Source organism: Leuciscus leuciscus (assembly GCF_965113295.1).
Source record: "Leuciscus leuciscus genome assembly, chromosome: 11".
Classification (NCBI taxonomy): Eukaryota; Metazoa; Chordata; class Actinopteri; order Cypriniformes; family Leuciscidae; genus Leuciscus; species Leuciscus leuciscus.
In genome coordinates this window covers 2,392,466-2,413,244 of record NC_138735.1, presented here as the reverse complement: position 1 = coordinate 2,413,244, position 20,779 = coordinate 2,392,466, and the positions used below count along the sequence as shown (strand labels likewise).

Here is a 20,779-nt window from a genome sequence, read left to right as displayed (position 1 = left end):
ATGCTATTAGTTCTGTGCTCAAAACACACACAAAGATAAGAAATATGTAGGTATTATAAGAAATCTCAAATTATGAGCTGTTTCATGTTCAACATTGCAAATATAACATTTAGCAAAAAATTATTTTTAAGTTTTGAAGTAAATTATTGTTCGATTTTCAAGATTTTCGGAACATTTCAAACTAAAACCGCGGCTGATCATCCTGTTATCAAGGTTAGCATTAGCATTTGAAGGGGTATCATGTGACTTTTCTATAAATAGTAATTAGCAAATACTAACATTAGTAAAACTAATGTTCTTTATGTCTATTTTATGTGGTAGGGTGGGTGTGTTATACTTGACTTATGTTAAGAGATATAGGCCTAGTCATTAAAAAAAAAAGATTTTCACAAGTGTGAAAAGAGTTCATTCAGTCTATTGTTTATTTTTGTATGTGTGTGGAATATAAAATAATATATAGGCCTATTGAGAATTTAGGTAGGTGAAAAGCAGTATGTGACAAGAGTATTATGTCTGAATTCACAGTAGGCTACTCATAAAATAGTAGGTAAAAAGTACCCGGATGAGCTACTACTTCCAGTGAGATTCTGAAGTGTGCACTTTACTATCCCATGAGGCCACAGGAGAGGGTTTATGAATGACAGTGAAGTGACACAAATGACGCTGGTAGGTCATGATAATGGCGAATGTAGTAAAGACACACACTTTCATGCATAGATATCATATAATAAAGGCTAGATGTCTCGTCCGCGCTGCTGGCCAATGGAGGTCGAAGTCTGCACACGGCGGCCATCTTGCCACAGGGAGCTCGCTCACTCGTAACATTGTGTTAATGGTGCATGTACTTTTTAAATAACCATAACTTGGTAAATTTTCTACCGATTTTCAAACGGTTTGGTTTGTTATAAATGTCAGAGATGTAGTTATGACACTGCATACTTATCAATAAATATTATATTATATATTTAAACATATTCAAGCATCCAGAATTATAGCCACGTTAATAACGTTTGTAAGAAACCAAACCGTTTGTAAATCCGTCAAGATTTTAGCGAGATAAGAGGATTTGTGTTCGTGCTGATCACTCACCTTACATCAGATACCACAGAGCTCGCCAGAAAGCTTCCCTGTGACAAGATGGCCGCCGGTGTGATGCCGTTCGAAACTCCGCCTTAAGACATCTAGCCTTATATGGATATCTATGCTTTCATGTTATAAAGAATGTACTTTTTAGCGGTCATGAAGTAATTTCTTATTTAAAATAAGTACCTACTGTGATTTCAGATGTGCATCTCTTCCGATTCAGGTCTTTTGCATGTGTTTTACTCAAGATACCTTTAAATGAGTGAGCAAAGATGAGCTTAACTGATGTCCATCATATGCAGATTGATATCTAAAAGTTTTTTTCTTCTAATCTTCTCACTAACATTTAGATATTTAAAATGCCAACGATAAAAAGAACTAGCAGGGTTAGCTGATTACCTTAGATATCGCACTCAGTTCATTCTGCTGTAACTTCAGTGAAACTATTGATCAATCACGTCATTTGTTCCAGATGATATGCCAGATTGATTCCGCAATATTACAAGTGCTGCTAAATTCCGAATTTAAAGCAGAAATGTGAAAGATTTTTTTCTATCAATCAAAATAAGTATGAAATGCCACCTCTTCTTCTTCTTTTGGTATTTTATGGCGGTTGGCAAAACAAAGGAAAGATGCATTCCCGCCACCTACTGGGCTGGAGTCTGGACCATTGATGGGATGGGAAGAAATTTTTTTGTAAAAAAAAAAAAAAAAAAAATTCTACTACCTTCTAATCCTATTAAACAGTTCCATCTTTCTTAAAATCCCCCTGTCGTCAATAATTGTATCCCTTAAAACTAATCTTTGATCACCAAAATGACATATTTAAACGTTTTTTTCCTTGAAAACAAATTTCTTCACGCCTTAAAATATCTTGAATGTAACTCGACACCCTCGCCTCATTTAGTATGCGCGGTTCTATCAATATGCAAATGAGCCCCGCCTCCACTCACTCGCTCAGCTCAGAGATCCACTGGTTGACGATCACACGTTGATCTGATTGGTTACAAGGTAGTTTCTGACGTCAGAAACACCAGCGATTTGGTTCACAGCAGTTTTAAGGAGAAAATACTCAGCAATGGTGTCGACTTATGAATTTACACATGGTTTGTCTTAAAGCATATTAAAAACACCACATACACATATAAACAACAAAACTTGATCTTTAAGTAGCTATCCCATTAATGTATTAAATATTCTATGATGGTTCAATCCATTATGCAGCAGTGTTTTAAGTATAAGATTTACTATCCCCATTTCTCTTAATTTTTTCAACATTAATATTATTTCATTTTCATAATCAGTTCAATATATAAGTGCATGCTGTGTGTACAGTTTCTGCTGATCCACATAAACTACAACTCTCAGACTCATGTTTGTTCATTCTATCCAGGGAATAATTTAGAGCTGTGCCAAAGACATAAAGTCTAGATATGAAGACCTCGGATGCAAAAGCCTCAAAAAGCCACTTATCTGTCAGAAATGAGATAATACTATTGAGTGAATGCTCTGTATACGTTCATCAACTTAAAACTCACTAAATCCCAGTACTGTCGGTACTTGGGTAGAAACCTATAGCCTACATAGGAGCCAGATAAAAAATGTTAATATTAAAGAAAAACGTTAGACGGACTTCATAAAAGTCTTATGCTCTTCTTTATGGAACCGCGTTTATCAACCCATGTAGTTCACACAGAGGATCACGAGAGGGCAGTGCTGTACATGCAATGACAATTACTACCTATGATTACTACCTATACTGCAAACATACATCTTCTGAAACTAGGAGAAACACTTGTTTAATGACATGAATATGTATACTGTATATATTACATTGATCAATGCAATTTGCTCTTTCTGCCTGTATATAATTTAAATGAGTCAAAATAATAAACTTAAAACCTGCAACATTTTTACTCCGCTTCTAGAGTTACTCCTGAAGTATTCCAGGATTCAGGAATTCGTTGCGAAAGCTGCATTGCCTCTTTTGGGCGTCTCGTCTTCTTGTGCTTATGTAATCATAGCAACCAATGCTTTCTGGGTCTGTTTTCTGAACATGATCTTTTTCCATCATTCCTTTTTGTAATGAATCCACCCAAAACTTTCAACATCAAGCCTGGTTTCCCTCTTAAAAAAAAAAAAAAAGTATATATATATATATATATTTACTGATTTAGTAACATAACTTATTTCATTCTCTCTCTCTCTCTCTCTCTCTCTCTCTCTCTCTCTCTCTCTCTCTCTCTCTCTCTCTCTCTCTCTCTCTCTCTCTCTCTCTCTCTCTTTCACTTCTCTTCTGTGTTCCTATTTCTTTGGAATTTACAGTTTAATTAAAGCTATTTTTTAGATTCCAGGGATCTATGTTTACAATTTTCTTCATAACTCCCAGACTACCACAAATCTACTTTTGATCTTTTGGTATAAGAAACATTTATATGTGCTAAAACTGTATCAATAATTAAATTATAATCATGGGGGAAAAAATACATAGGCCTAATACTGAAGTAAAGTGGGCTTGGGAAGAGCCAGGGCATGAACAAAGTTATAAATGTAAATTATTGTGCTTATTTTTTATATTTTATTATAATAATGACCATTTATGAAAGTTAACACCTCTCTGATGAGAGAGCATAATGAAAATCTAATTATTGCTGTTTATCCTTATCAAATTACAGTTTTATCTCCAATTAAAATAACATGTAAAGATTTAATTAAAAGATGTACCTTCTCATGGCATGCTGTCTTGTTACTTTTAGATACAAATTATGAGTTTGTATACCAATCAAAATAAATACAATTAAACAATTACATCACATATAACATAAAGAGAGATTGGGCTACAAAATAAAATGTAAAAAATACAGAATATAACTACTAATTCCTAACATAATCGTTTTTACATAGGCTTACATTTCTTTAATACTTACAGACAAAATCTCTGAGGCAAACCCACCTTTTCTATGTTTTATTTTTATTTGTATTAGACATTAAGGACATAACATAAAACATTTACAACTATAACAAGACATCCAAAAAGATAACTGAACTAAAAGGACTGAGTTTACAATACAGCTGGGAAAGGCATTACATTGGAGAGAATCAATATACAAATGAAAATCTGCCATTAAGACCTTCAAACAAGGGTTAGCGTTATTTCTTATACTTTTATGAATATGAAATTTACTCACCTTGTCTATTTAGTGTTGGAGTCAGAGGGTTCGTGACGTCATAAGGCAGCTGCGATGACATCAGGAGGGGGCCGGGCCTGTGGGAGACTGCTGACCTCATACTTTTTCCTCCAGCGTTCACCAGCTCTTCTTTCTCCCCGATGCGAACTCTTACACGACCATAAACGCGAGTTTGTGGAATACTTCATTACACAGCGGGCGGACGCGGAATGGATTGTTCTGTGTGATTTGTTTTGCCTGAAGGATTTAAGAGAAGCTCCTTAAGGGTTAAAGAGAAACAGAAGGATACACGTTGACAAAAGACCCCTATATGAGGCTTCGAAAGTGAAGAGAGAAAACTAGTAATAAAAGCCATAAGGTAAAGTTGTGCTGTCCGCCGAATGAAAGAGCGCTGTTTTCATCGTGGTTTTATTTTGTTTTGATAATAGTAAATGGTGAAGTTTTTTTTATTTTTTTATAAATCAGATATGTGTGAAATGTGAGGTAAAGTCTTGAGTAACGGTCCTTCTCTCGCAGATATTTTGGGTGGTTTATAAAAAGGTCTTGTATCTTCTTCGGCTAGGTTAGACGCCTCGTTGGCAGTTTACTTGTTTGTGTGTGTGTGATTTCTAACACACAACAAGGGGAAAATGTTCGACCCTACACTTTTCTGGTGCTTTGCTCCATGTGTTTTCTCTATCACATCCAAACTTGTTGCTATAGGGAGAATCATTTTTCTTAGCATTTTGTGCTCGTATCCTATGTTTATTTATTTGGCTGAGCATTTCGTTTACAGTGATTTATTATTAGTAGTAGTAATCAAAATATCTGTTTATTTATTATGTTCCACAGTTGTATTTCAAAATGGAAAAAAGGAACGATGACGTATAGAACGTTCGAACGTGTATGATGTCATTTGACTTTCAAATGTAGCGATTATTTCAAGAAACTTGATTTGGACTTATATATATATATATAAAGAAAGCATATATAAATATATATATATTTATTTTTGAACCATATAGGCCTCCTTGAAATCCTATAATAATAAGCAATGTTATTAGAAATAAACAATGAAATGTATTAACTTTACATTTACATTGTAATAACTTACACTTTATGGTTACACTTTATTTTAAGGTGATATTGTTACAGTGTAATTATGCATTTATGAACTGAGTAATATTAATTAACAACATGTAGGCTACTTACTATAGACTCAAGTTAAGGTAGGACTATTTTGGCTGAGGGTTAGTTGCATGTAATTATGCATAATTTACTGTTATTACTATGGTTAGTAGTACATGTAACATGTGTAACAAGGACACTGTAAAATAAAGTGTTACCCACTTTATTTTATCAGTGTCCTTGTTACATATGCTACTTGCCATAGTAATAACAGTAATTACATGCAACTAACCCTCAGCCAAACCCTAGCCCTATAATAAGTACATATAGTTAATTAATATTACTCAGTTCATAAATGTGTTGCCTAACCTAAAGTGCTTTCATAATGAATGTGCTCAGCTGTTTTCCTAGGTAAATGCAACTAACCGCTATCCAGTATTTAAACACAGCCATGGTATTGATCTGGACTAACTATACAGTACAGAATGACATATTCACAGATATTCCTCCTTTTACTGTAGGACTAGTAATAGGATTCAGAACATATCGGACACAAATGGAAAACATGAGTGAGAGCAACATAACAAACCAAACATTTGTCATCGTTTCTGTTTACAATCAATTTCTCAAATGTGACCAAAGCAAGTCTGCTTCCTAAAGCTGACATGTCCCTTAGAAATGTCAATACTGCAGGATACAGACTGCATTGATGAATGGGACGCCGTGACACCCTTGCACCCATTCTAATCTGAAGGGGACGTCCGGCTCGTCTGTCCTCTAGATCAACCTTGCGTCTGACAGCAGAGGAGCTTTTTTAATCTAGTAAATGTACGTTCGGTTCCAGTAAATCAGGTGTGTGTGGTCTGGTGCATGTGTTCGCTGACGGCACGTGACCTCTAACCTTCACAACAGCTGCCGGACAGAAACAAAACCTTGTTGTTGGACCTTTAATAGTGAATCCTTCTGACAGATAAGTGCTGTGTCACAATCCTGGGATGTGTTTCTGCTTGGTTGATTATATATGAAGGTATCAGTAATGATTATATCTTTAAGGTAGAGGTTAGTTTTTCTTGTGAAGTTTTAGTTTTTGTGCAAGTGCAAAGGAAAGTGTTGAAAGAGTTCCCATTTATCTCTGGTCCAACACATTTAATTTGCATACATATGCTTATGTTTTTCTACTAAAACTAATTTACTTCAAGTGTTTCAGTACAAGCTTTTAGATCAAAAGCTCTTTAAAGATCATGCAAAACATAAAGTTAGTCAAGTGTGTCCAAACTTTTCATTGGCACTCTACATGTGCATTGTGTACAGAATCATATTAGTGTGATTATTTTCATGTCTTATCAGTAGAAACCTTAGGAAAAATATTTATAAGAACGGATCCGATCATTGTTTTCCAGAGCTTGTTTGGCAGTCGTTCAGAACCGGGTTTGATCCTGCATCCAGTGAGAGGTCAGTCACTATGACAATTCTATTCTCTGTAGTGCTTGCATAATATGTTCAGAGAAATCCCAAAATACAAAATCCAGACTAAAATGCTAAATCTTTCATCATTTACTCACGTTGTACCAAACCCACATGATTTTCCTTCCTTTCTTTCTTTCTTTCTTGGAAGTTTTTTCATGTTGCTCTGCTCCAGACAGTTAAAGTGAATGGTGATCTGTCAAACTCCCTAAAACGACAAAAAAAAGTGCCATAAAGTAGTCCATATTGACCCTTGCACTGTATTACAAGGGTTTATACAAAAGCTGTGAGTGAGAAACACACCGAAATGTAAATATAAGCCACTGGAAATCATCCCTTCCGTTGTACCTCATGAATATTATTGAATAAATATGTTCATATTCAAATTCGACACTCTACAGTCAGTAATAAAACAGTAATCAATGACATTTGGCTTCATGACATCAAACCTGGTGTTACATTCTTGAAGCTTCTTATTAGAATATACAAAAACGTGAGATTTGAGAACAATAGTGGAGGAGAAGATCAGTGGTATATTTCTTAAGGTTCACACAATGTCATGCCTGTGGTCATTAATGGACATTTCTGACACTGATGATCACCGTCCTTTAATATATGGAAGCAAGCGGCTTGGACATTTTGGAGATATTTTAGCATCTCTTCCCAAATTTTTTTTATGGTTTCATCTTGTGGACCATATCATGCTGTCTTTTTTCCATATACGTTTCATGTTGTTCTGAGTGTCTGTTTTTGTTTATTATAAGGTTGCTGTGAAGCTTTCAGACTTAAAGGGATAGTTCATCCAAAAATAGTTTTGCAAAAATGAAAATTCTGTCATTATTTACTCACCCTCATGTCGTTCCAAACCCGTAAGACTTTCGTTCATCTTCAAAACATGTGTAGTCATATGTTGAGCATGTGAACGCAATGGCCATATGTTTTATATGTGAATAAAAGCATAAATTAAGTATTTTCATCTAATAAAGCGATCGAGTCTCTTCAGGAATTTTTTACTTAAAGGGATACTTCAGGATTTAGCATTAAGCTTTGTATTAGTAGAAAACCTGTAGTATTTTCGAATTACCGTGCTTTTACCAAATTACCGTATCCCCCTGAGACGAGAGATTTATGTATTTTTTGTCTGGAAAAAATCCTCCAATCGGAGGATTTTTTGGCCTGAGGCGAGAGACTACAGCCAGTAGCAGGAGCTGTCCCGCATGTTTTCAACCCGCCCATAGAGGGATCTCACTCACAGAATGTACACATAGTATCAGCCGTCTTTTTTTGGAAGCTAAGCTAGCAGGCTCTTGTTCTGTGGAGAAAGCTGAGTAGTAGGGGTTACCATCCTCTTTTTCCCGGACATGTCCGGCCATCGAGATCGTCCAAAATGTCCGGGATTCGGCGTTTGCTTTCCACAGTCGCCATTCATTGTTTACATGCACACCTTTTGTGTCAGTCTTAACTGAATTCATTCCGATTGGTGAATCTGAATGTAGTGTTTACATGAACGCTAAACAAGTGATCAGTTGATGTGCGTTTTACCATTGCTAAGAAAATTCCCGCTCCTCCGTGAGAGATACGAGATCGGCGCGTCACAGTGATGACGCCACCGGCCTCTCGCCGTTCTCCCGCGGCCCTCAGCCTCGTCCTGCTCGCCGTTCTCCCGCGGCCCTCAGCCTCGTCCTGCTCGCCGTTCTCCCGCGGCCCTCAGCCTCGTCCTGCTCGCCGTTCTCCCGCGGCCCTCAGCCTCGTCCTGCTCGCCGTTCTCCCGCGGCCCTCAGCCTCGTCCTGCTCGCCGTTCTCCCGCGGCCCTCAGCCTCGTCCTGCTCGCCGTTCTCCCGCGCCCCTCAGCCTCGTCCTGCTCGCCACAGTAAACATAATGAATGGCGACTGTAGAACACAAAAGCCGAATCCCGGACATTTTGGGCAATCTCGAAATCCCGGGCCGACTCGTCACGGAGACTCACTAGTAGCCTAGCCTTGTTGTTTTAAACTGCGAGCTCTTCTGCGCGTTTTAAACACATTTCTTCTACATAAATGACCCATTTTAAATACACATTCATCTTTCCAGAGGTGAAGTATCCCTTTAATCACTTGATTCAAATGGATTCATTTTACGATCTCTTTATCTTTGACTTTTGTGTTTCGAAGATGAACGAAAGCCTTACGGGTTTGGAACGACGTGAGTAAAATAAAATAAAAAATCATCCAACTTTTCATCTCAAAAGTTCTCAACAAAACGTTTGTATTTTACAGAAGTATCCTTCAATATTCCAATTCAGGATTTTTTTTTATGTAATTCCCCCCTAAACTCCCTTTAGACTCTAAACCCCTTTATGTTTCATGTTGCGATAAAGAAGCTCAGATTGTGTGTAAACCTCAGTTGCACTGGTAATATGTTTGATGCTGGTCTGGAAAACAGACGCCGGTCTAATCTGATCTGATCTTCTTTTCGTCCCCTCCCTGTTTTCTTCGAGCAGTCCGCTCTTGTCTGATCTCAGTTCTCATTGCTCGTACTGCTAATAAGAAAGAACCTTTCTTTTTTTTGCCGGTGTACAATATAAGCAGTATTCATGTGAGCCAGCGGAGGTCGCACAGTAAATTAGCTTGAAATTGACCTGGAATGGCATGTGGTCAATGCAGTATTGTGCAGCTGGTCTCTCGTATGTTTTAAACGTTTTTCTTGCCAATCTGTCATAGAGGAATCTTAATAAAAATGCTGAAAGCAAACAGTTGTTATACATGCTTAAAAAAAACTGAGTGAAAAGAAAGCCGATCTGTTCACTTTCAAAATTCACTTAATATTGCTTGCCATAAGTCTAATGCATTAAATGCAGATGCAAATGATTCCTGTTAAAAGCTGTAATTCACCTTGTACTTCTTACTTGAGCATTAATTAATTACTGAACCATCTGTCCAAAAAAATAAAAGATTCATATCATTTGTACGTCTGTAAAGTTATTTATACATACAGTAAATGATTTACATTTTAGATTATGTCAAAACGTCAAGTTTGTTTGTTTTAGTGTCTCCAGCTTGTTGAACATTGCTGTAAATAACTAAATTAAGTTATTTCTGTTGTCCCAGGGAAACCATATTCCCTATAGTTCTAGTTTGTAATCACGTCTTGTATCCTGTTTAGTCGTGTTACAAGATAGATATCAATGTATGTAATTCATGTCCCAGTCCTGATCTCCCTGTCTGGATTATTGTGTGATAATGACCAGCTGACTGCTCCCTTACTTGTTCTGTTTTGTTTACTGCCCAAAATGAGACCAATCAAGAGACCAATACAAACCTTAGATAAAATCATTCATTTCCTCAAAATTATTATAACCCTCCTTTTCTACAGAGACTTCGACAGCTAATGGTACTTTACAACAAGGGTCTGCACGTTAACATTAATTATTGCAATAGATAAAAATAACTAACATCAACAACAGTTTAACACCATTTTTTGACCTATTTTACCTAATTTATAAACATTTCAAGTTGGATAAATTAACTGTCAATTTTTGAACCAACATAAACTTTGAACCTTATTGGTGCAGTGAACACAATGGCCAATCAGAGACATGTATGTTGAGTGTGTGAACACAGTGGCCAATGAGAGACATGTATGTTGAGTGTGTGAACCCAATGGCTAATCAGAAACACATATGTTGAGCATGTGAACGCAATGGCCAATTAGAGACACATATGTTGAGCGTGTGAACGCAATGGCCAATTAGAGACACATATGTTGAGCATGTGAACGCAATGGCCAATCAGAGACATATATGTTGAGCGTGTGAACGCAATGGCCAATTAGAGACACATATGTTGAGCATGTGAACGCAATGGCCAATTAGAGACACATATGTTGAGCGTGTGAACGCAATGGCCAATTAGAGACACATATGTTGAGCATGTGAACGCAATGGCCAATCAGAGACATATATGTTGAGCGTGTGAACGCAATGGCCAATTAGAGACACATATGTTGAGCATGTGAACGCAATGGCCAATCAGAGACATATATGTTGAGCGTGTGAACGCAATGGCCAATTAGAGACACATATGTTGAACATGTGAACGCAATGGCCAATCAGAGACATATATGTTGAGCGTGTGAACGCAATGGCCAATTAGAGACACATATGTTGAGCATGTGAACACAATGGCCAATCAGAAACACATATGTTGAGCGTGTGAACGCAATGGCCAATCAGAGACATATATGTTGAGCGTGTGAACGGAATGGCCAATCAGAAACACATATGTTGAGCGTGTGAACACAATGGCCAATCAGAGACACATATGTTGAGCGTGTGAACGGAATGGCCAATCAGAAACACATATGTTGAGCATGTGAACGCAATGGCCAATTAGAGACACATATGTTGAGCGTGTGAACGCAATGGCCAATTAGAGACACATATGTTGAGCGTGTGAACACAATGGCCAATCAGAAACACATATGTTGAGCGTGTGAACACAATGGCCAATCAGAAACACATATGTTGAGCGTGTGAACGGAATGGCCAATCAGAGACACATATGTTGAGCGTGTGAACGCAATGGCCAATTAGAGACACATATGTTGAGCATGTGAACGCAATGGCCAATCAGAGACACATATGTTGAGCGTGTGAACGGAATGGCCAATCAGAAACACATATGTTGAGCATGTGAACGCAATGGCCAATTAGAGACACATATGTTGAGCGTGTGAACGCAATGGCCAATTAGAGACACATATGTTGAGCGTGTGAACACAATGGCCAATCAGAAACACATATGTTGAGCGTGTGAACACAATGGCCAATCAGAAACACATATGTTGAGCGTGTGAACGCAATGGCCAATCAGAGACACATATGTTGAGCGTGTGAACGCAATGGCCAATTAGAGACACATATGTTGAGCATGTGAACACAATGGCCAATCAGAAACACATATGTTGAGCGTGTGAACGCAATGGCCAATCAGAGACATATATGTTGAGCGTGTAAACGGAATGGCCAATCAGAAACACATATGTTGAGCGTGTGAACACAATGGCCAATCAGAGACATATATGTTGAGCGTGTGAACGGAATGGCCAATCAGAAACACATATGTTGAGCGTGTGAACGCAATGGCCAATCAGAGACACATATGTTGAGCGTGTGAACGGAATGGCCAATCAGAGACATATATGTTGAGCGTGTGAACGGAATGGCCAATCAGAAACACATATGTTGAGCATGTGAACGCAATGGCCAATTAGAGACATATATGTTGAGCGTGTGAACGCAATGGCCAATCAGAGACACATATGTTGAGCGTGTGAACACAATGGCCAATCAGATACATATATGCTGAGCGTGTGAACGGAATGGCCAATCAGATACATATATGTTGAGCGTGTGAACGGAATAGCCAATCAGATACATATATGTTGAGCGTGTGAACGCAATGGCCAATCAGAGACACATATGTTGAGCGTGTGAACACAATGGCCAATCAGAGACATATATGTTGAGCATGTGAACCCAATGGCCAATCAGAGACATATACTGTATATTGAGCATGTGAACACAATGGCCAATCAGAGACATATATTTTGAGCATGTGAACACAATGGCCAATCAGAGACATATATATTGAGTGTGTGAACACAATGGCCAATCAGAGACATATATATTGAGTGTGTGAACACAATGGCCAATCAGAGACATATATATTGAGTGCGTGAACACAATGGCCAATCAGAGGTGTTTAAGAATCCGTTCAACAGCGCTCAAAATGCTACAGAGAAATGCTGGTATATCGTCAAACAATTTTAATTTCAATACCGACTTTGTACGGAAGTCTGTCATTTTGACAACACTATTGCATTTGGATCTTACTCTCCATGTTCTCTGAATCAACCCAGTTTACATTATCGCTGTAACATGTTGGCCTGCCATTGAGCTGGTTAACCCTTGAGAGACTGAGTCTTGATCAGCAGTGCTCTTGTCCTCTGATTCACTTCATTACAGTGAATGAATCAGTCAGGTCCAATAATAAAAGTGATAGATGAGCATGTGACCGTGTCATTTTCCTACATCTTAAATCATACGGATGACTGTCAGCCACAGTTACACCAGGAGGAAGATGAATCAGATCAGTTCAAGCCTGAAGGGGATCCACTACGAAAGAGTGAAACAAAAGTGGAACAAATATTCAGTGAATTTGCTGCTGAGTGTTCTAGAACAATATAAAAATACATAATAGGCAGCTAGATGTGCAGTGAAAATAATTCTCCAACTCTTGGAGTATTTGACATGGTATTGGATATGACAATATTGATATGTTTGGTCTTGGTGGAACAGATCTGCTGCTGCTGTTGGTTATCGCTGTTGCAGAACAAGTACAGGACCTGCTACTGCCAATAATATAGGGTACATGAATTACCCGCAGCAGATCTATACAGGTGGAGCTGGGGAAGGTGGAGGGTTTCTGAAAGCACTCTGCAACTAATACAGCAAAGGCTGACCAGTATCTGAAGGTTGAGCTGCGAGCTCATTGGCTACTGATACAGCAGGAACCAATCAGCTGTGCCCTATAGAGAATGATGTGATTGCATCAGATTGAGTTAAGGACCTGTCAGCATGCGCCATCTATTTACAATATACTATAATGTAGATACTGATATAGATGTTTTAATTATTAAATGATGACAGATTTTTATTTTGTTTTAACACTACAGTAAAGTGATGTATTCCTTCAAAACGAGCACCAGAAATCACACAGAAATTAAAAATGCAAATGCATTATGCATGTATTTAATTAATCTCTGTGATTAAATACAATAAAATATATGATTTCTATGAATAAGAGAAATTTGCACATCTTTATATTATATTTAATTTATACATAAAATGTTTACCTTTTAGATGTTGCCATATGCCAATACATTAATAATGTAAGTTTTAGAGTCTATGCAAACAAGTGAAAATGTAACGAAGTTAAAATGATAAATAATGAGTTCATGTTGCCGTGTGATAAAGTTCTAAGCTTTTCTAAGTCTTTTCTTCTCTATTGTGTCGTATATCCGAGTGAAACGGCTTCTGGAACAAGAACAAATGTAGGGAAGAGAAGAGAAGAGATGCTGCAAGAGGGAGGGGAAAGATCACCAGGAACATGAATTGAACACAATAATGATGTTCACCGCTAAATCACTTAGAATAAAAATAAAAACAAGAATTGTCTATTTTTATTTCATGTTGACATAAAATGGTAGATCCCGGAATGATTGGACATTTTGTTATTTCATTGTACATTTCTTGAAAGTCCCATTAACAGGCTCATATATGTTCAATAGTCAAGTCACCTTTATTTCTAAAGTGCTTTTTACAATACTGATTGTTTCAAGGCAGATTTACAGAGATAACAGGAAAATAATGCAATAAAGTAGAAAATAGCATCATAGTCCAGCTTAAGTCAGTCCAGCGATGGTTAATTTCTGTTGTAAAAATCATCAGTTATTAATTTAGTTCATTTATTTATACAGCAGCTGTGGAGAAAACAGTGATGTCATCGTCCAGCTTAAGTTCAGTGATGGTTTATTTTTGTTGTTAAAAAAGTGATTAATTACGTTCATTTATATATATATATATATATATCCGCTCTGGAGAAAACAGTGACGTCATCGTCCAGTTCAGTGTCAATGCAGACAGATCAGTAATATTGTTGAACATTAAATGCCAACCACCATCTCGTCATCTCTATGGTAGGGACAGATATATAGGCCTTACATTGGATGAAGGGGTGGGCTCTTGTTTTATGGCTTCACAGCGAGGGGTTTCTGGCTGTTCTCCAGACTGAATGCAGGTTTGCTGTGTGTGAAGGGGACAGATTCCTGTAAAGCGAGGGAGTGAACGCCAGCTCGACGGTTAAATGGGACCAGTCAGGCAGAAGCAGTAACATTACGACTGTCCTGGACCCTGTAATGTCAGCCTCAGGTCTCAGAGGCGTGATATATCATGCTCAGTGTAGTCTGTGCATTATGTGTGCGTTAGCTTTTATTGAGGGCTGACTCTCACCCAGCCTTCCGTTTGATTCATTTGGGTTGCATTTGATTGATACCAGTGGAGATGCTGGGAATAGGGTTTAAAAGTCTTTGTTCTGGTCATAGGGAAAACACATCTCAGGGATTCCTGGGATGTTTTGAAGGAGGATGGTGGAGTTTGTGGTTGACTACAGAGGGTGGAGAAGATGAAATGAAGGGGTTGGGCTTAGGGTGGAACCAAACTAGATGAGTTTAGCCATATATTTAGCAAAACTCCAAACACGTTCCTATACTTGTTCCTACACATTTCTTTTCATGCAAATAATGATTACAGGGGCAGAAAACTTATTTGAATGCAGATCCTTCCACAATACAATGGTATGACCTCAAAACACTTTTATCATAGTGCATGATTTGTAAACTACTTCTTTTTAATGTTTGCATCACATAACCAGCTCCATATGTTTGGCCTTTCTGATTCTCTATCGCTCACCTGAGACAGCATTGCTATTATGATGTGAAGCACTCGGGTACAGGAAACACGAGTCACGATTAAAGAACTCAAAGACTAAGCATGGTTGCCTTAGCAAATGTGTTTTTATCTCACGTTTGCTTTTGTTAACACTATCGCTCAGGTGTAGTATGTTATTTTCAGACGCGAGAGAGCAGTAGGCTAACCTTTTAGCAACACTCACCGGACATTTCATTTCTGATCTGCCACAATACTCAAAACCACCCTCGTAATAAAACATTGCCAGATTCACGTTCATCTGTTTAGTATACAACTCAACACGCTCTTACCGTCACTCGCTAGACAAGTCAGATGTTGTGAAGTTTGGAAGCTTGTTTCCGCCACAGAATAAAAAATAAAAAAGACAAATTTTATCTCACAATTCTGACTTTATTTCTCAGAATTGCGAGATATAAAGTCAGAATTACGTGATATAAACTTGCAATTGCGAGAAAATAAGTCAGAATTGTGATATGTGTGTTTATATCTCGCAATTCTGGCTTTATAACACGCAATTGCGACTTTATATCTCGCAATTCTGACTTTATATCTCACAATTCTGAGAAATAAAGTCAGAATTTTGAGATATAAACTCACAATTGTGAGATAAATATTCAGAATTATCTTGTTTTAAAATGTTTTATTCTGTGGCGGAAACAAGCTTCCATACACAAAACATGCAAGAAGAAATGTAATATAATTTTGCAGAAATGTCGTCAAGTGCACGTTTTTTCCAATGAGCCTTGGTTGCATGATGAATTTTAACATGAAGCTATAACAATATCACAGGCAGTTTGTGCTACTATTCAGTTATTCTTAGGGGTGCTTACTGAGTCAAGATGATGGAATGAGAAAAATCGTATTGATATGCACTGAAGGAGGAACCTAAGCCTTATCTAGAGACTCAACAGACTTGTGCCAGAAACACCCGAGTAATACAGCAACATACTAAATAACTCAGAGCGCTTTTAGCACCGGCAAAATCCCCCTAGCATCATGGAGGGACTTTTATATGAGGTTATTGTTGAAAATGTAAAAATCTATTTGTTTTCTGTAGCAATGAGCGATCTCCCTTCACTTCTGACGCTGGTGTCTCTCTCTCTGCTGATCTGTGATTACATACATCTTGCTCTATTTGTGTCGCTGTTGAATTGTGGTTGTCCAAGTAATGTCCAGTACAGCCGAAAGTGGTATTGATCCAGTATGACTGTGAAGGATGGGCTTGAACTCAAGCATTAGCGTGGTCAATATTCCTCTAAAGGTCCATTTTATAGAATCTTTGATATTTAGCCATATTCACTATTTGATTTTGAGCAAAAGTACATTTTTGCAAATGCATTGTCATGCTTTAAAGACATACACTTATTTGGATGTGTTGAATAATGCATACATGATTATAATTTGAACTGTAAAATGTTATTCGATATTACATTTCAAGTAAATAAATTTACTAAATTGCAAATGTGTAATTACAAATATATTACGAGTTTCAGTAACACTTCATTTGACAGATTCCTTGTTGCATATGTTACATGCACTTAGTAATAACTGTAAATTATGCATAATTAGAAGCAAGTCAGCCTTAACCAAATCCTAACCCTAACCATATGTATATGCTGTTAATTAATATTAATTAGTACTAAAGAACATCTTAAAATGAAATGTAACTCAAGTTTCTATAGAAATGACATATATTTAAGTTTAGCATAAATGCTTGTCAGTACATTCGGCGGTACACAACCATATTTCAACTATATAAGTAATAAAATTGCATATATGTACTTAAGTGAATCAAAAAAGCACTCAAAAGTTAATTTATAATACATTATAAAACATTTTCATTTAATTTCAATTACCATGCAATTAAGGGTCTGGAAACATTACATTGAGTTTGCACTTAAGTATATTCTTTAAGCATATCGTTTCTGTAATAAGTGATCTTTTGTTGCAGCGATTATGAGTTTTATTCCCTGGACATACAGCAAAGAACAGTAAAAAAAAAAAATAATAAAAAAAAAACCTTCTAATATAAAAAGTATTTTGAGAGCTTGAGAAATCCTAAAATAGATGTTTAAAGAGCAACAGAAGGAGTGGAGAGAGACTTTCCTCAGGCGGATTGTTAAAGCTGGACTTCATTACTCGCTCCCCCTTTTAAAGGGATATTATATGATGGTTGTGTTTGGCCTTCGTTTCAGGACGGGGGGATGTGGGGAAGTTTTCTGGTCCCTCTTTCCCAGTCCGGAATGGAAAAGAGAGAGCAGAGAAGAAAGAGGGTGGTCTTTGAACGCAGCGGTTGAAGGGTTTGAAGTTTCTGTCTGGATTTCGGTGTCCTGGAGAGACGGGCCGCCCTTTCCTGTTTTTCTCTTTGCTCCTTTTTTTCGTCTCTTTTTAGTTTTTCTTTTTTGCATTTGCATTTATCTTTGTGTTATCTTAAGAAAACGGTAACACTTTACAATAAGGTTCATTAGTAAACATTAGTTAACTACCTTTGTTAACATGAACTAAGAATGAACAATACTTCTACATCTTAGTTAATATTAATTTCAACATTTACTAATACGTTATTAAAATCAAAGGTTGTATTTGTTAACATTAGTTGATGCACTGTGAACTAACATGAACAAAAAATCAACAGCTGGATTTATATTAACTAACATTGCTCATTGTTAGTTGATGTTAGTTAATGCATTACATAATGTTAACTATGAACCTTACTGTAAAGTGTTACCAGGAACATTACAGTAGGATCAGAAAGTCAATGATGAAAAAGAACACTTTCATCAACGGCTGTGAGTGTTGTTGAGACACTATCTGTGTCTCAGAGTTGTACCAGGCTTTTACCACAGCAATGTGTAGATAGAGATATCATTCCCATGATGCTCTCTGTTCAGCATTCCTGAGTCCAGCTGTGAAACCTCACTGAACAGAACCATGTTGTTTTTTCAGTTTGACACCTTAGTGGTGTTTTACACATGGCTAACGTTCACACACTTAATTTTTGCTGGATGATTTAAAAATGAATGTTGACTTAACACATTTGTTTTCATTGAATTTAAAGGGATAGTTCACACAAAAATGAGAATTAGCCCATGATTTACTCACCCTGAAGTCATCCTAGGTGTATATGACTTTCTTCTTTCAGACGAACACAATCTGAGTTATATAAAAAAAATGTCCTGGCTCTTACAAGCTTTATAATGGAGTGAATGGAGGATGAGATTTTGAAGCCCAAAAAAGTGCATCCATCCATCATAAAAGTAAGTCCATACTGCTCTGGGGGGTTAATAAAGGCCTTCAGGGGCCGGTTACACAAAGCTATTTTAGACCGGTCTATAATGTTAGACAAGTCTAAAATGTGCTCATAGACTAGGCTAATGCAAGTTAGACTGTTTCACAAAAATAAAGACTGACTTAATTTAGACCAAAAAAATTAGACACCTTACCCCCAGGCTAACTTACCCCCAGACACCTCACCCCCAGACACCTTACCCCCAGACACCTTACCCCCAGGATAACTTACCCATCAGGCTAACTTACCCCCAGACACCTCACCCCCAGACACCTTACCCCCAGACACCTTACCCCCAGGCTAACTTACCCCCAGACACCTTACCCCCAGGCTAACTAACCCCCAGACACCTTACCCCAAGGCTAACTTACCCCCAGACACCTTACCCCCAGGCTAACTTACCCGCAGACACCTTACCCCCAGGCTAACTTACCCCCAGACACCTTCCCCCCAGGCTAACTTACCCCCAGACACCTTACCGCCAGATATCTTACCCCCAGACACCTTACCCCCATGCTAACTAACCCCCAGACACCTTACCCCCAGGCTAACTAACCCCCAGACACCTTACCCCCAGGCTAACTTACCCCCAGACACCTTACCCCCAGGCTAACTTAGGTCTAAGACTCTATGTTACCTTGGCAACCAGCAGTAACAATCAGTTACATTACAAACTAGAGGTCGACCGATAGTGGATTTTACCGATAACGATAGCTAGGTTGGGCGATACTTGCCGATAACCGATTAATCAACCGATAGTTTTTAAAATTGATACTGGATAAAAACAAACATAACACTCCAAGTAAAACAGTGCTGAACTTAATTATAAAAATAATAAAACTGTATTGAACCATGAAAACATGCTAAATGAAATAAATATATAATATGAATAAATATTGAAGTCAATAAAAGACATTCATTCAAACTGAAACAAAAAGTAATACTCTAAATAACAAATAAAACCAGTTACATTCAAAATGTAACTATTAAACTGTTATTTTTCAAGCCAACTTAATAAATAAAAAAGTAACAAAATTTGATCGGTATAATATTTGAGCAATACAATTGCACCTTGATCATTCATGTTAGTTTGATAGTGCATTAACTATGGTTAACAAATAAAAACCTTAATTTAAAAATGTATTAGTACATGTTAATTAACAAATAATGAACAATCCTTATACAGAAGTTATTAACCTTAGTTAATGTTACATATGGAATTTTATTGTAAGTGTTATCATTTCATATCCAAACAGTCATGCTTAAATATCTACAACGCCAGAGCATTGAAATGACATAAATATTAAATGTATAGTCTCACACTTTTGCTTCTATTTTATAAACACTTGATGATTATCTAATCAAAATAACAAAACGTATTAAAGTGATGATGAAAAAAATAACCGAAATCTAATGCTTTTCTGATTTGTTTATGTTTCTGTCGGCTGTATGAACATATCAGTTTGCTATATTACATCTCTAGCTTTAAATATGCAACTTCTCTGCATATTAAATGCATAAAAGTGACCAGCTGGATATAAACTAATGCAAATAGAGGTAACAATTGTGACATTAAACATTCGGGTCGGACTTACGTTTATTTTTGTCAGTGTTTTAACCGCTTGAGGTACTAGCGTCCTCTCAGCCTCGAAGGCAAACAAACATACTGGTGTGCTGTTCTTTCTCTACTAATGCAGCATTTAGTCAACAAATTAATCACTTTATAATGATATGACAAAATGTAGTGTATACATAGACTACCTTTTAGCTGTCGGTGCTTTAAACACGCATCTGATGCCAGCGCTCTCCACGCAGCGTGTGCTCTCAGTGCAGCACGCAGCATCACGTGTCGAAATAAACAACACGAGGCATCAGCGATAGTTTTTATTACACCTCTAGAGGTCGCTCTTGTACTGCATGATGCCAGCAGACCCTTCTCAGCTCTCTCTTACTGTGTAATGAATGACAGCGCGCGCTTCTCAGCCGCTCCAGCAACGGACGCAACCAGGAAAAACTATCGGTATGTATTTTTGCCGATAACGATAGTTCCACCAATCAACTATCGGCGCCGATTAATCGGCAAAACCGATGAATCGGTCGACCTCTATTACAAACAGCCA

At 37.4% G+C, this 20,779-nt stretch overlaps 1 protein-coding gene across 4 annotated transcripts in view; it reads left to right on the top strand.

Moving 5' to 3' along the window:
* The first annotated feature begins 4,363 nt into the window (after positions 1–4,363).
* The window catches only part of itgb1a (integrin, beta 1a), a 43,320-nt gene continuing 26,904 nt past the window's right edge, over positions 4,364–20,779 (top strand). The window contains exons 1-2 of one of the 4 annotated variants that reach the window (XM_082183809.1): positions 4,364–4,629; positions 6,779–6,830. The gene's annotated coding sequence lies outside the window, so the exon portion shown is untranslated. Of the gene's footprint in view, positions 4,630–6,170; positions 6,406–6,778; positions 6,831–20,779 lie in introns of those variants that run through there. The other 3 variants (XM_082183810.1, XM_082183808.1, XM_082183811.1) reach the window with 3 other exon arrangements.